Source organism: Genypterus blacodes, unplaced genomic scaffold, assembly GCF_046128005.1.
Source record: "Genypterus blacodes isolate CSIRO-AG114 ecotype Tasmania unplaced genomic scaffold, CSIRO-AGI_Gbla_v1 ptg000067l_1, whole genome shotgun sequence".
Classification (NCBI taxonomy): Eukaryota; Metazoa; Chordata; class Actinopteri; order Ophidiiformes; family Ophidiidae; genus Genypterus; species Genypterus blacodes.
In genome coordinates, this window is record NW_027466879.1 from 12,992,082 (window position 1) to 13,008,443 (window position 16,362).

The 16,362-nt window shown below is 41.7% G+C and overlaps 1 protein-coding gene across 1 annotated transcript in view; it reads right to left on the reverse strand.

The window, feature by feature from the left end:
- The window catches only part of tox3 (TOX high mobility group box family member 3), a 40,925-nt gene that overhangs the window by 23,193 nt on the left and 1,370 nt on the right, over positions 1-16,362 (reverse strand). The gene's annotated exons all lie outside the window — the stretch shown is intronic.

The window sequence follows — 16,362 nt, forward strand, 5'->3', positions numbered from 1 at the left end:
TGGTGATCACAAGGCCTATTCACGCCCAGCAGGCCCTCACACATGCAGTGCCAAGCTGACATATACAGATATATTTCCTCCTATGTGTGCTGCAGTCAATTTGTAAAGCGACTTCACAACACAGCGTGTCCGCACAGTGGGCTCGCGAGCTGTGTTCTGATCTGCAGGCCCAATCGATTGGTAATTCAGTTTAAAGTTAAAATCATTACTCCCCCAGCCCAGCCCTGTCTTTTGCCATTACGACTGCTGGTCCTCAGCTACATAAGGTAGCATTGAGGGGGGGGGAGTTCATTGTAAGTATCCCACCCTTCCTTTGCATCCAGGTGCGAGCACATTTTCACAGAAGTGGAGGGAAAACGGGCTTCAGAGGAAATCTAGTCCTTATCTGGGATGTGAATCAAAGTGATGACAGTTTTGTTCGGGCTGTGTGCTGATTATCTCCCTTTCCTCACTGCTTGGACCACTGAGGCCTGGCTTAGTGTCATCACGGTAGGAGCAGTTTAAACCCATCCGGAGGTATCAAAGTGGGCAGAAACTCCCGGGTCTCCTGTTTCTTAACACCACTTAGTGTGTGACTGTTAAACACCAGTGCACTATAAAAGGGGTATTGGCTCTCTGATGTACGGAAAACTACATTTATATTTTAGAGCGAGGGCCCCGTTCCCCACATGGCACAGGAACATTGCAATTTAGTTAGAGGTCATAAAAGCATGTTTGCATATGTAGGACAAGCTGAACTAGCAAAATAAAGAAAAGAGCTCTGGCGTGTGTACAGCTTAGCAAATACGCCTTGTGTTTTTTGGAGCTTGTCAGTCATGAGGAGCTTTTCAGTTATGACCGAGCTGAAAGACAAAGCAAGCTGTAGTTTGTGAGTTGGCGCATTCAGCACATTTCTTGCTGCTATATCTATATTCGGCGTGGACGCAAGGATAAAGGGGTGATATCATGGAGACACAAACAGAACCAGGGTGAAGGAGTTGCTGTAAGTTATGAGCATGTCTTTTTACTTCGTTGCAGAATGGGATGGGTTGTTTTACTGCACCAGGACAGAAAAGTAAACTTGGTGGAAGTTTCTGGATGTCAAAATCTCAGAAAGCTAGGACATACTGTACATGCCAATACTAGTTTGAGACATTCTTTAAGCAAAAGTAGACCTTTATTTTATTTATATTTGGATGTGTGGTTGAATTTATATACCAAAAAAAATAATACCAAAATTACGGCAGACCTACTTTAATTTGTTCTTCCACAACTAATTAACTGCAATGGCCAATTTGAAGACAGCGAGCCACAGTGGCAGAGTCCCAGCTAATGCCATCATGCTACACAACAGAGCTTAATACACAGAGGTGTACCATAGCTACTGTTTTCTTAATTCCCTCAGTCCTGAGACCTGCGAATGCTGCCAAAACAAAGACGCTCCAAGCATTTGTCATACTGGACCCGTATCCTGAGAACAGCACAACTAGTCTCAGTATTATGCAGGTCAACATCCAGCATCCCATTTTTGCGCTGCGAGTCTGCTCTGTACTCTCAAGAGCAAATCCTAAAAGAAAGCACAAGCTAAATGGGGTTCCATCTTTGATCTAGCGGGGTGCAAAGCCATTGGCCCGCAGCCACAAAGGAGCTTAGGCAATAGAGAGGGCCTCTGAAACATGGTGTAGCTTTCGCACAATGGCTGCTGGTTGTATGGGCAAACAGCTCTCGAGGAGGCAACATCGGGGAGCAACAAGGGCCGGGCCTCGGCGCCGTTGTCTCGCCGCTGCTGTTAAAGCCGCGTCTCAAGGCTGTTTACCCGGACCAGCTTTGAAGCGACTCCAACTCAAAAACACTGTATCGGAGGAGTAGATTTTAACCAGGCTGACTTTCCTCACCGTTCTTTTGACTACAGAGGAGAATGCTACTGTGGTTTCCAGGACGCTAATAACTACAATTACATCGCTTGATGTCAGAGGAGAGAGGAACAACACTCTGCAAGAGGAAATAGGGTTGTTTTTTTTCGGTGGCAGTAATGGTGACGGTTTTGCTACTACCCCTGGTTTTGTCAGACAACTGTGAGCTCTGGGACTTAGATCCACATAAAGCTCTATTGAAAGCTGCTGGGAGTGGAGTCCTCTCTTATTGCTCTCGCAGCATAGACACATTTTTCTACTCCCTGTGTGCCATTACTGCCTAATACACTCATTATAACTGGCTTTGGGAATGTGCACAGTCAAGAGCTTTTAGTGATGAACTCGACACGGCGTTCCGTTTCTTATCGAGTAATTGCAGATTTTGCCGTGAATCAAAACAACACGTGTTACGGTACATGTTATACTACAGGCAAAGAAAACATATTAAAAAGCAAAAACACCACAACATTCGGTTCGTTTTAAACTCTAATCCATAACTGCAGCATAGCATCCAGCCCATTGACTCCTTGTTTTATGTTTTACTTTGCTGAATGTTGAAGACTGCTGATGTGTGGATTGACTGATTGGATCTGTGGCTAGAAAGCAATAAAGTCTGCAAAATGTCATTTGTGGTTATGTGTACAACCAGTGGGATGTTTGGCGACGGTTATACACTCCTTTTTCTTTTTGCAGCTCTGAATCAAAGCACCGGGTTTTAACACCTATTATGTCAATATTGTGTAAAACTGTGCATCCAGACGGTGCAACCTGTATCTGTTCTATTATTCCTTTCATAAGTCAACAGTAAGCACAAACCGACTAGTTGTTCAATCTCGATATATCTGAAAAACACAAACTGCTGAGCGGTGACTCATATATCAGTCTATTATATACTACAGGGCTGACTGTATTAAACAAATGGCTGGGCCTGCAGCTGGAAAAGAGACGCAATATAGAGAGAGCAGAGGTTATTGTCTAATTTAAATCTTGGCTGCTTTCCCAGAGCTGTACCACATTCCAATTTGTGGCTGTGTTGCTTGGCGCTACTGACAGAGGTCCGGCTGCAAATACTCTCGGGCGCCTCTCCAGAAATGTGTCTCCAAACTGACAATCAACAAGTTGGCCGAGATTAAACAGAATGACTGGGGCAAATTAGGTGAAATAATGAAAAATGCACAGATATGAATGTTTGGATCTGCGTCGTTCCTATGCGTGCATCTCTCTCTCCCCCCTCCCCCCCCCCATCCCATGCTGCTTGCAATAATGCATCTATAATCATTATGACCCGCTATGCATCAAAGACAGGCTCATAAAGAAACAGCCAGTGCATTGCTTCTGTAATGTCTGCGAGTTCCATAATGAAACAGCAGCTGGAAAAGACATCTGTGAACACATCGCAGTTACAGAATGGTTGAGCAGCCTCTTAGAAGCAATTAGCTATTTCAAGCATTTTCTCCTTGGCATACTATTGTTCATTCATCTGGTAGATTGACAGCACACCAGGACATCATTAACAAACCTGAAGGCTGTTGAGACGCAGACATTGTTTTTCTTGTGACAGCAAGCATCAGGCTAAGTGCTTCACTAATGTTTTTAGCAGTATTTAAACTCAAAATGTCACTCGAACATTTCCTACTTCAAAAGCGGTGCGAGATTAAGATAGCAGCCTTGAATAATTGAGCTTGAGTTTTCTTCCCATATCACTGCACTGACATTTAAAGAGATTCAGAACAGACACACTACACACGTCTTTTACTCAGAATGCAAAAATGATCCCTGTCTTCTGTGTAAAATGGCAGGTTGGAGATCAAAGCCACATGGAAACATTGGAGTCATTTGGAGGTCTGCCATTTATTAAACATTCCATTTTAGGAGGACAAAGTAAGTGAGTGCTCATATGCAGGAATGTGGGAACAGAAACTAGCCTCTAAATGATTGTGAAACATATTTCCTCAAACTTATTCCCCAAATATTAAAATGCCTGATACAATCTGTAGGTAAAAGCCTACAGATTGTACTCAAAGGCGGAAATCTACACAGAAACTACAATTAAAGGCAATTAAACTGTAATGAGAGCTTTATCCTTCTCCGATCTGAAAGATGAAGTAAGTAAACCCTTTTCTCAACCAAACGGTTCATAAGTCTAGGTTTGAAATGTTCCCTCAAGATTACTAGACATGAAAAAGTGTACAAGAAAATGACCCTGAAATCTGTCTTCTGTTTTTACAATTGAAAGTAATCGTATATGTTGTATTTGTACAACCCCACTTTACAGCTGTATTGATTTCCTCCTTTGACCACAGCTCCCTTAAAGCACTTTTATCCTGTTTCTCCAGTGCAGGCAGCTAAAAAGAAAAAAAAAAGGGTCACTGACATTTTCCGTATTTGAGCCTTGACCTCTATTTTTAGGACCATGCTGTGAGTTTCTCCACGAAATAAACGAGAGCAGGGCGCAGTCTGCTGTGCACTCACACCTTCCCTTACACGTGTTCTCTCATCACTCTTCATTCGTCTTCATTAGCCTCATGTGTGACCCGCTTCTCTACCAGTATACAATCTGCACAAAGCTACATCCATATCAATCCATATATATCATACCAGAACTCATGGCAAGCTGTTTTATATATACAGCACAGATGAAAAACAACAAGGAACCAGAACCCATTTAGACTCTTTCTCTACTATAGTTCATGAACTGTGTTTTAGCTCCTACTCGAGAGTTCTAGGGTGGTTCAGTAAAAAGCTGGGTGGAGCGCAGAACACTAAACATACAAGTCTCCACCAGTCCAAACAGGTGGACAATCTCCTTTTTAAATATTTGTGTTCAGCGCTTTTTTGTAAATGGTGACACTGTGCGGATTGAAGACTTCTAAACAGCGAGAAACTACACAAAACCGTAGGTGTGACAATAAGATGCTTCTATCCAAAATGCAGATGTGACAGCTACAGTGACAGAGTGAAACAAATACTGCGATGTTTATCAACTTGGAATTACAGTGTAGTTTCAACTAAGTACTTCCAGATTTTAGGTTCCAAACTTTAGGTTCAGCTTCATGTCCCCCATTACCTGGTGTCAAAATTGAGTAGATATGTTCTGGAGGAAGTAAAAACATGAACCTAATGAACCAATATGATAGCTTTCAGTACTCCAGAACTATATCAAACATTTTAATACCAAAAATACCTGAAACGCTGCTCCTGTCAAACAAGTGCAATCAAAAGCTCAGTCCAATTAACAAGGAAGGCATTAAAGTAAATCAAGCTAATCAACATATGTATAAACAAATCTGGTAATGAACCAAAACAACTAAATGACTGACTGCGGCTGAAAAAAAGAGTGAGGAAAAAGAATTCCCTCTGTCAACGTGTCATCAGCTAATTTACCTGGAGCCAGAGAGGGAGACTCACCGGACACCTAGGGAGTGTTAATCTCTTCATTCATCTTCGCTAAAGAGATCGACCCAATTAGCTTGCCACGTTGACTGACAGCGCTTGTGTTTCACTGTTTGCTTTCCTCCCCACTCTTTTGTTCTTCCGTCAGGAGGTCTGACGAGTAGATGCTGGCTCCAGCTGAAGGCCCTGAACATTATTCGAGGACGCTGTACAGCAGGGATATAATCAAGATGTCTTTATTCAAATCTGTCGAGTCTGAAATATTCGCCGCTGCAATTTGCTGTGACTGATTAGCCAATGGAATGGTTGCTTGGGGAGAGCTCTCCAGAGTTGTGTAATTGAGCAGATTTGACTTGGGAGAGCTTCTCTGCTGATAACTACACGCGCTCCATTTTCAATAGACTGTTCTTTTTTTAACCTCCCCTATGAGCCGGTGCACACCAGAATTATGACACTTGCAGAAAACGTGTTGCAAGGGAGACTTTATATATCTTGATTGCCTTCAAGTGGAAATGCTTTTTTTTCCGTCATTTTTGATGATTTGCTACGCTGTGTGGCCCTGACAGGAGTCGCTGTTTGCTGGCCTGGTAAGAGAAAAATTGTCAAATCCAGAAGCCACAAAGACTTCCACTGTGATCTTGCACAGCCCATAATAGCCCGAAGTCAACTATGTGACTGAACTTCATTCTTTGGTGTTTAAAATCTACCTTAAATCTTAAGTTTACCTCTCACTACGAAATGTCAGTTTTCATCAAACGTAGTGACTTATTCTTTGAGATTCCACCCAAATGTTTGAGGGATTTCCCAAGGCTTAAAAGCACAAACAGTGCGCTGAAAAGGATAAGCATGAAACATTGTCTAATAATGAGCCGTTTCATGATAATCCTGTACGGTTAATTATGAGATTAATATGTCAATATGGGGTTTTGGCAGGTTCTATAGCCAAAAAAATGCATTTTCCCTGTGCCACACTGCGCACAAAACAGCTTCCTTTCAAATTAAATCTCATTCATTTTGCATAGAAAAAAATAGACATGTTGTTTTTCGTCTCCAAAATACACCACTGATGCTCGGGGGCATGATTTGTCATTGTTATTCAGTGCTCGCTCACCTACACTTAAAACATGATCCTTCTGGATTTTAATTAAGCACCAAGGTAGCTCCCAGGGGGTTCTGCCTTGGCAAAGGAAACTACTTTGATTTATGCACTACTTTGTTGTTTCTGCTTGAAGCTCAACTATTATGAGAGGCTCTGGTGATGAATGAAGGAAGCAGGCAATTATTCTTATTTGTTAATTAGTTCCTGTTAGGATTGCATTCTCAAAATATCAATACCCACTAACAGTGCATCTTAACAGAGAGCCGTCTCATTACATGTCATGTCTCTATCTCAACAATCAAACTGGAGCCACTGAAGATCAGTACATATTAATATTAATGCAGCTTCTTCTTAAAAGCTGACTGGATGAGCATGTGACCTAAAAAACTGTCAATGATTTAGAAAACACTACAGAATAATGTAACATTTTCAACCCCGCAATGTATTGGCCTCTGTATAAGTGACAGTGATCTAAGTAAAACTGGTAATTGGAACATTTATGGTACAGATAATTCCATAATACAAGAAATAAGACTGTATTTGTATAAAAGAGTTTGTGTCTCTTATGCTCCAATATGTGTAAATCCATCATTTTTATGGCAGGCACTTTTCAGGCAAGATGAACATAAATTACATGAGCGTTCGCATGTAACATCCCAAAGGTAACATACTTGTGAGCCAATCCTAATGTTATTGTTTCCTTTTCTAGAAACGTATCACTTATTCAGGAATCATATAACGCGGATGGCAGCCAGTTCTCAATATAAATTTTAAGTATTGGCAGGATGACCCAAGTGTATAGTATAATATGCTGCTGGTCTTAATAACAAAACAACATAACGACGTGCCCTGCAAAAACCGATGACACAGATGACAATAACTATGGCTTTCCAATACACTACAAGTTTATTGTGTTTTGTTTGTTATCTAGGAACAGAAGTAATTATTGCTCTGGATGATTGTGTCGAGTTCAATTCAATGTTGATAACATAAAATGTCATGTTCAATACATCCTCATCTTTATCTTGTTGTGCCGATGCCAAAACCCAAGGGGGTTGCATCTGCAAATTACAAAGGTGGTGGTCAGTGCCACACACACACACACACACACACACACACACACACACACACACACACACACACACACACACACACACACACACACACACACACACACACACACACACACACACACACACACACACACACACACACACTCGGAGGCAGATCTCGCATGAGGCTTGGTTCTCCGAGATGCTTATCAGAAGGTAATGGAGTCTGGAAACTACAGGGGTGCTCAGGATCGCCATGATTAGCTTGTGGAACTCCTGAAGGTCACCACTGCTGAGCTGAGCTACCACAGGCCTTCATAAAACCGCGCTGCGTATCATTATTTTCAAAGTGTTTCATTATGGACAGTTAACCTTGGCTAACTCCGTCACAACACTTTAATCAGCTGCCTGTAACTCCTTTGAAACAGTGAAATTATTCAGCTTCTGTTCTAGTTTGTCAGGAGGAAACAAGTGAATTATAATAGAGCCTTACACTTTAAAAAAGACAGGGCTTCTTTTTTCTAGGCTGTGCAGGTATGTGAAACGGTGAATAAGACCTTCCAATGATGAGGAAGTAGATCGGTTTCCCTGAAAGGAATGTGATTTGAAAGAGCTGTCAGGAGCAGAGCGGGGAGGCAAACCCGGCCAATGCTGAGGCCTCTCAGAACTTGATCTCGTTTCTACCTCTGCTATCCTGCACGATGACCAAATATGAGAATTCAGCAACCAGCAGAGAGAGTCTCATCACAGTAAACAAAGACATGCTGTGGCTCAGCCTCCATTTCAACCTCCCAAATATCAGAGGTCAGCTTGAGAATTTGATCGACAAATATCACAGTCTTGGAGGACTCATGTTGAGGCTGTAGCTTTCTGAAGCAAAGAATGAATGATAACGCTTCCTTCAGATCACAGACTGGGAAGCGTTTGTGAATAGTGTTTCATATGTGAAATCAATTGGATCTGTACCAGATATCCGTCAATGCTACAGTCATCTAAACAAACAGATCGCAATTTTCTTACTGTCCTGACTCGTGGATCGTAAAAAGCGCCCTTTGTCTGCCTATGAATGACGTTCTCCAATTATTGTCAAAGCTTTCAACCACACAGCCTCATCAAACCTTGCTTGCATCTCTGTGAACCGAAGAAGCAACGATTATTGCCACACTCTTCTTCTATAATTAAGTTGTTGCGGAGCTACACAGATGCTTTGGGAAGCAACAAACACTTATTTTTCATTTCATTATTTCTGTGCCATTTGTGTCCGCTGGCCTTTTCTCCATCTGTCTTGGAAAGGAAACCTCATTACAGCCAGGTTGATTCAAGTCTAAAATGTTTAAAAAGTAGAATTGTATACCCGCAACTTAAAAACAAGAGAAAACAAAAATCAGTTGGAGACAAAAAAACTAATTAAATACCTGTTATGTAAAAGTAAACCCATTTTACTTAGGGTTAGGGTTACTTACTGTATTCTACGTTAATTCAAGAAGCAATGATTTCAAAAGCATACAAATACATATACATTGAGTTTTTCAGCAGCTGAATAAAAAGACACAGAAGAGAGACTCAGAGGGTAAATTAGAGGGCAGGAATAAATAAAATTGAAAGGACGACGAGAGGGACCTTGAAATCTATAGGACTGCTCTCCAAGACTGATACAAATACGTTTCCAACACAACCTGTGTATGAAAGACATGAAGGGCAAACATTCTTTCAAGATCACCAATTTCAATCTCCCCTGGGACTTAAGAGCAGTGTAAGACAATCCTCCATAAGCACACTGCGTTGAGATCTTGATATTCTAACCGAACATGAACAGTGGTAAAGGACATTCCCGACAAAAAACAAAGTACTGGTGGAACAGAATATTCTCATCAGGCTAATGCACATACTATATATAATCAAACTGTAGCAGAGCAAGATGTAGCAGAGTATTTCCACTCGGGGAGACTATTAAAGCTCATTTAGACGACAATGTAGGTTTATATGCTTCATTATTATAGCTGAAGCAGTAAGTGGATTCAGATAGACATTAACCATACCCCATTTCCACAAAGAGATGTGATGTTTCAGTAAGTGGGATTGACTGTCACTATCATCTAAATGCTACTCAAGAGACAACGTAAGAAATTGCATAACCATTTGTAATCCAGTTAATCATGCAAGAACAAGAACAAAGGACTGTTTTCAATGCATTAAAACAAACAAAATGACTTCTCTCTATTTATGTGTGAGCAGCACATATATTACACACTGTTTTAAAGGGAGACAATTTGGTTTTGACATCACACTATTTGAAGGAGAAATTAGCATTTTTGTAAGCGAGTTGTTTGTTTGGTAAACAGGTTATTCTGCATGTTTGTCTTCTTGAACACCAGAGCACCTTTCACCCCCGACATGCTGTCTATTTGAACATTGAAAAAAAATTAAGTTTTATTTACCACCATTATTTAAGCTCTTTGTCCAACAGGTCTGAGGGATATTTGCACACCTGCTTCTATTGTCGGTGCTTTTAGTACAACCTGGCAACATGCTGCATTATGGGAATGTGTCATGCAGCACGGGGCAGCTGTAAAAGGAGGGATTAATCACCCTGCGTAACATGTAACACTGCACAGCCTGCAGCAGATCACACACACCACCTATGAGATGGATATTCGCATTCAACCTGATATATGAACGATTGTTATCAGTGAGTAATATCTATGAGCACAGAGCTTTCCTTACAATGGCCACAGCTAAATCTGACACCCAACCAGCTAAATTTCACTTAAGTCAACAGGAATAATTCAGTGACCATACCGACTGAATGTTTTCTCCACAATTTCCACCGTGCAATATTTGTTTTTCCTCAATTCTGCTGCTGAGGAATCAGAAGCCGACATAAAAGCAAAAACAGCACAAACAACTGCAGGAAATAAGTCCAGTGTAGAGACAACATCAATGAACTCAAAAGGTTCTGCCTAGGAAATTTCATCCGTAACTGTGTGAGATGGAGGATATCAGTCAGTGGACTGTACTCCCCTGAATAGAGCCATAGGGCTTATGTCAAGCAAGTCAAGTTAAAAGGAAAACAGCTGAATGTTTTGATACAGTCTCTGAGCCCATTAAGAGAATTGGACATTAGATCTTTGAAACACGGAATGGCTGTCTCTCTAGAAAGTGCTTTAAAAATAAATGTGACTTAACAGCGAGGCTAACCACTGTAGGGACACAACACTTACCGAATCAGCCAGCCAGAAATGATTGACTGGTCCTTTTGAAAAGTGCTTAATTCATGGTAAAAGCACTTTCTGGGGCACGGGGTGTTTTTCCCCTTCACTTTAATAAGTCAGCAAGGTTGTGGCTGTCAAAGATGTAGTCAGCCAAAACCTGATTAAAACAGTTTATCATGGTGGAAAATATACTGGATATCTTGTGGCGACGCTGTATTGATTCAAAGCGGGTAAAGTATTTAGAGTTTAAATACTAGAAGTAAACCTTATTCTCAGCATGCTATTGTCTTACGGGGAATTGCAAGGCAAGACGGTCAAGTGGTATGTGAGAATACAGACTGAGCTTGCTTTATATGTTTTGGGGGTTGTCAAACAAGGACACTTCAGATTAAACCGGTTTTGTCACATAGCTTACATTTGCAGGGGAATGCTACGACTACCTACAGAGGATTGCTCGTCAGTACCGTACTATAGTTTAATCACCATCAAAACAAATGAAGCATCGGGATTATCACTGCTCCTGGTTTCATTATCACGGTAACTGCACATCAGATAATTACATATTTTCAATAGTGACATTTCGAGAAGCGAGAAATGACATTACAAGGAGCCATTTTGTAAAATCTGTATTCTACTATCAATGAGTAATCCCGAGTTCTGATAAAGATATTGGAAGCTTTCGAAAAATACCTAAGATGACACCAAACAGTCGGATGTGATTAACCAAAATATTGACCTGGGGGAAGCTTGCGTCTCACCAATCACTGATGTCCAAGGTCTGTAAAGCCCTTTGAGACATTGTATGTGATATTGGGCTATACAAATAAAATTAACTTAAATTCAAACTTGCAAATTCCACCCGGCTGGACCACCTACCCTGGAGTAGAAGCTGGTCATTGTAGTTCTACATGGGCTACATGGACAACAACACAGCCAGGATTAGATGATACAAATTCCCCTGAAAAACAAACTCATGTGCACATTGTAAAGGCTACTGTAAAAAGCTTTGTGTGAAGGCATATAACACGTTAGCAGAGCTCCTTGTCTTGGCTTTACACTGGGGCCCTAATTTGTCTCTGGTCATGAAATCACATCCTAAGACAACACAGTGCAGCGAGTGGTTCTTTGTCTACTACTATGTCAGACAGAAACGTGATGCCCTGTGGGTCCGCAACCCACCGGTGGAGAAACAGTTTTAGAGTGTGAGGTCTGCCGAAATGAACCGTGCTGAGTAATGTACAAGGAGTTGTAATGAAGCAGATTTATGAGCAGCGATGGCAGGATTACAGAAGGTCTTTACGAGTGCTGATCTGGGTAATGGTCTATGTCTGTTAAAGATTTCTAAGCCTTTGCCTTTTTCATCCCACATACAAAACAGAACAACCTGGTCTGACGTTTCGCACAGGTTTGTTCAGACAGTCAAAACTATACCGATAAGACTGTTCAAATCAAATAAAGAAAACAAGCGCCGGATGAGTTTGTGTGGGTGCGTATGTGTGTGTGTGTGTGCGTGCGCGCGCCATATGTCAACATCTCCACTTGATCGACAAAATGAAGAGAGTGACAGCTGCGATAATCTGCTGCCACAGGAATCAGAAACTATCAAGCTCATGGTTTACCACCAAGCTGTTTCAGCCCTAGTTTAGGGTCTCTTCTACAGAAACCATCAGCGCGAGTCCATTAAAAGCCAGTTTCCATAAACATTTATATCATTTCCACCAATATGCCTCTATTGCCGCAGCACGCTCCTGACATAATTATTCCAGCATTTACACAGGATCATAGCAACAACCGTCAGCCTTGTTTAGAGGAAGTCCGTGCGAGAAATGAGGAGCGATGTGCATTAAAAATAACCAGGATATCTACGACAGAATGTGCTGTGGATCACAGAGCAGTCACACAGAGCAGCCATTCTAAAAGGCAGGAACTTGGTGTACAGTTTGTCATGGCGTTCCTGGCACAGGCGGACTAAAAATAACACTCTGATTTCAGAGGGAAAATTAGGTGTTTAATAAATCTGCTCAACTACATCTCTGACAAGGTACAATTAAAAGACTCGGCAAAACACATCAGCTATTCACTTGTTGGACATTTAAACATTTAACATGCGCCTTGGAGCCCTATCCATCAAGATCTGAGCCTGACAAAGCAGACATCCACTGAGGTTACCTCCCCTTACACACACACACACACACTCGCATTTAAAGTTGTGCTTGGATATGTTTAGAATGTGTGTGATGAAATGGCACCAGCTGTGTACACTGGAGAGATGCACAAGGCCCCCTGGTTGAGCAGAGTGTTTAACCCCTTCCCTCCCTTTAAACCCCTTTAAAACAGAGGGAACAGCAAAGACAAAAGGAGTCCCTGGCCTACTGTGGCTAATACACAAAAAGTGTCTATTGCCCCAGAGGCTCACTGCTGTGGACATACGGTAATTCAGACTGGTTCTCTCCTCAGTTCCTTAACTCCATGTTTATTTTTCCTTTCTTTGCATATGTATAGGGACAGTAGGCCTGTGTAAACCAGAGGCAGGCAGCTGTTTCACCTACTACACATTTTATGGCCTCCATAAAACCCTCTGATAATTGCAGCTGCAGGCTTACATCATCACGCCGAGTGTTACGGTCCCTAATCATTGCTACTACAGCACATTTAGTCCTTCATATCACAGGAGTGGATGATAAAATACAATGTAGATGTTGAATAAATTCTCAAGAGCGTTAAAAGGGAAAAGGGAAGACTAGGTCGAAGGAGGATTCGTCATCAAGACAGCTCCTCAGTGAAAACACTTCTTCAATCATTGAACAAGTGATTGTAAAGATTTGCTGAGGACTAATCCTTGACTGCCGACACCAGACCCTTTCACACAGCAGGAACTTTTTTTTTCCAGGAACCAGGGCAACGTGAGCTTCTTCCCAACCACCATTTTTGAATACTCTCGGAGAAAAATGACACGCTGGAACAAGACTAACGACAACAACACCAATGAAGGCAGCTCCAATAAGATTGTGCAGAAAGTGGTACCGCACGGCACTGTCAAAGACCCAGATATGGTTTTATTGGTGGCATTAAACGACAACAGCATGGTCCCTCCACTATTTAAATAGTTGTGTGTAGTGGAGGTGATGTGGCTGTCTCAGTGTATTGGTCACTCGTCTCAATTCCTTGATTTTGTCAATGTCAGCTGGGAGTTGCTGAAAGAAATACATACTCCAGATATTTCGCGGCAAAGTAGTTCCAAATTTAGTTCCGAAACATTTGGTGCGAAAATGCCTATGCTTTACTTAGCACACATCCCATTACTGCTTCCAGCTTACAACCATCTTAATGTCACACGAGGTTGTTTAGTTTGCAAATTCCCCCTTCCCTCGATGTGCTACAATAGCACGGTTATAGCATGTGCATGGCGTTAGTATGCTTGTATGACTCTGCTGCAGTGCCATCAAACATTCCGATCTATAGTTAGTTTCCATCAGCACCATGTTGCAAATGTCTGAGCGGTGCTGGAAATATGCCTCATGTGTTGGTGCAGGTGAAGGCTTTGTATTATTAACATCTGTTGCTCTTCTCGGTCCCCTTATGCCTGCAGGTAATGAAAACCTACACAAAACGAGTACTGCATGAGACATTATTAAACCTTTGAGAAAAAAAAGACCAGATGGCTATAAATATGGAAATAGCACTGGGTCCTTTACATGAAACCATTAAAGTCAATCATATTTGACTTTTACAAATACTAAAACCATTGAGATCCAAACAGCTCTTTGCCTTTATTTAATGTTGTGCATGGCTGAAGTGTGGGCTCAGAAAAACCACATAGCTGCAACTGACATATCGCATATCACTGAGCACCAAAATGAGAAAATTAGACAAATGAGAGCTAAATACATAAATATATGTCCTTGCATTCATACTTTTCCAAACTAGCGCAGCTCCAGTAAATCTTACTGACTGCAACCAGGTGCTCCCAATGTAAGAGCCAGTAAAACTTAAAGTCATTATCCCAGATAGATTGAAAACAATGCATCTGCTCAGTTATTGGTTCAATCCGTCAAAAGGGGCCTCCGTGCCCTTGAGCGCAGTTGATCCCTCTCCAGTTTAAGTCGAGGTACTTTAACAGAAACACAAACCTGCTGTGACAGCGCTGTCACACACCTGAACGCAGCCATTAGCGTAACAAACCTGTACATTATCCTTGAAGATAGTTTGGAACAAGGTAATTGTGTCCCGGTGTCTACCTCCGCCAAATTACAGTGTTATAAGTGTTTTCCTAAATACGTTTTATGATCATTATTCAGCTGAGTGAAGTTGTGGCATGTTTCTCTATGGCACTGCTGTTTCTCCTTCATCTCACTGCCAGAAAACATGCAGCTTCATTAGTCAGGACTGCAGCACCTAATTAAGTTTGTGCCACTCATTTGGATATTTCTGTGAATTTAAAAGAATCTCTGATGTTTTAAAGTGCCTCTGGGCCAGTCTCTTTCTCTGTTGTCACTAAAACTAAAAATGCTCTCTGCCAACGTTTCAGAGGGTTTTTGCCCGTGTTCCGATCACAAGTATATACCTAGACGAGTTCCACTGTTTTGTGAAGGTGCCGTGACGTCTTATAAATAGATCAGAGCGGCAGTGGTTCAGATCTTGGTGACTTGTGAGCATGACACATCCTTTATACGACTAACCGCTCTGCATTGTGCAGGCGCTCAGCCGGTTGAGTCAAATAAACTGAGGCTTATTTGAAAGATGCATGCAAAAGAGCCCATTTGTTTGCCAAGGAAAGAGACAGTAATTAGCACGAAACACATGCTTTGTACTCTCCTAGCCTCCCTCCCACCCCCCCTCTAACATAACTGATAGAGATATTGGATAAGCACCTTCTCACCACCCTCCCTCCCCTCCCGCTCGCTCACTGCCTCCTTTTGCATCGTAGCCAATTACTGTTACAGATGGAAAATCTCACTTGACCTGGGAAATTTATGAGCGGGCATAAAAAAAAAATCATACTTGCGGCTCTTACACACGCATCCAAAGCAATGCAGTTAACATTTCTCCAGGCAGATGAAGACCTGATGAAATTGGGCACATATGACAAGTTGGCCACATCACAAAACAAGCTGATGAAACAGTGAGACAACGCTTGGTAACTGTTTTGAGCATCATCAGATTGCAAGCAAACAGAGCTGCACTATAGGGGTGAATATTTGTGAGGGGGTGGTGTGTGTGTGTGTGTGTGTGAGTAGGTGGGGTGGGGGGTGTACTATTGTTTGGACTTTATAAAAGCAACTCACTGCAGTTGAGGTTTTTTTCCCCCTCTGTCACAATGATGACCCTTCTTGCCGGCTGCATGGTAGTATAGATGTTTTTATTGGACCTTTGGAGCAACAGATCACGTCTCAAATATATACGAGACACAATATCACAAGCCATCAACTCTATCTTAAAAAACGCCTCAGCAGCAGATACCGGTGTCAATAAAGTTTGTTTACCTATTAGCATTAAAGTTGCTCTCATTAAGTGAATTAAAGCAACTTGTTAACAACATGAATCAGACTGCGCAGATAAAGCAAAGTGGCTACACCTCGAGTCTGAGGGTTTAGTACGAGTTCATTAAAGATGCGTTTAAGTGCACATGATTCATGCAAAAGAGGGCTGGATGTGCGTATGTGCATGTAAGAGCTGTTGGAGAAGTTAAAAAGATGCTTAAGACTTGGCAAATG